The 1244-nt window shown below is 37.1% G+C and overlaps 1 non-coding gene across 1 annotated transcript; it reads left to right on the plus strand.

Annotated features, from left to right (window-relative positions):
* Positions 1-252: 252 nt before the first annotated feature.
* Positions 253-353, plus strand: LOC135613800 (U6 spliceosomal RNA). Its single transcript, XR_010487378.1, has one exon. It is a non-coding gene; the product is annotated as a U6 spliceosomal RNA (small nuclear RNA).
* Positions 354-1244: the final 891 nt, after the last annotated feature.

Consider the following 1244-nt stretch of genomic DNA (forward strand, 5'->3'; position numbering starts at 1 on the left):
TGACAATGACAAAGGGGGAGATAAAAGATGCTAGCTTGCACAATTCAAGAAGAAAACAAAATTGCACTTCTCAAAAGAGAAGAAAGAAGTTGCTTCTGAAACATCTCAAATTGTAAGCTTCCATGTTGTAAAATAATGTAACATTTTGTTAGCTTGCGTTTTTGTAAAGGAAGCAAAAGTAACTTCCGATGTGGGACTAATGGGATGTTACAATATGCTAATCTTCTATGTATCGTTCCAATTTTATCGGATGTCTCCGGAGACATCCGATAAAATTGGAACGATACAGAGAAGATTAGCATGGCCCCTGCGCAAGGATGATATGCACAAATCGAGAAATGGTCCAAATTTTTATTGTAACATCCCATTAGTCCCACATCGGAAGTGGGCAATGTGTATGATTAGCGTATATGGGCCTGATGAGTGTACTACGTTAACTCCCGCTTAAGCATTTTGGTTCATGGTTGAAGGACCAAAATGGAGTTATTGGCCAGTTGGCTCATCAGACTCGGGTCGTGACATTTGGTATCAGAGCCGACCTAGCATTTGGGCAGGGTGAGAGGGCTCGAGTAGGAAAGGGCTACCCGTGGATGGAGTCAGAGAACTCATCACGGCGTCCTTCCGTGGTTGAAGGACTAAAATGGAGTTATTGGCTAGTTGGCTCATCAGACTCGGGTCGTGACAACTCTCTTACGTATGCTTTCAAAGTAATACTTTTATGAAATGGTTTTACGTCGGAAATGGTTTTAATCGTATGAAAGTTGTTGAAGATATAATTTTTACTATTGTACTAATTCACCCCCCCTTTTAGTACCAACCCCGATTCTAACACTCTCCTAGCTAGAGTCCTAACAAATTGGTACCTAAAAGAAAACCTTCTTTCTTGTAGATGTGTATACAATCACAAGCTAGGAGCAAGAATGATTGTTTGATAGTGGATGCTCAAGGCTTATAACCGGAGATCCAAAATACCTCATAAAGCTCTCTAGCCATAACAATTAAAAAAGATCATCAGAATAAGAACTATCAATTACAAAATAATTTTAATTGAAGATGCTTTATATTAAATAAAGTGGTGATTGATGATGATGCAATGATTATTTGAAATTTTATGTTTTGGAATTATGTGTTACACAATTGATCTTGATAATGGTTGTAAAATCTTGGTTTTGGTTTTAAACAATGATGTATGTTTTTATTTGGCATAAAAGAAAAAGGCATGTTTAAAATATATCATATAAATC

This window comes from Musa acuminata, chromosome BXJ1-2 (genome assembly GCF_036884655.1).
Source record: "Musa acuminata AAA Group cultivar baxijiao chromosome BXJ1-2, Cavendish_Baxijiao_AAA, whole genome shotgun sequence".
NCBI classification, from domain to species: Eukaryota; Viridiplantae; Streptophyta; class Magnoliopsida; order Zingiberales; family Musaceae; genus Musa; species Musa acuminata.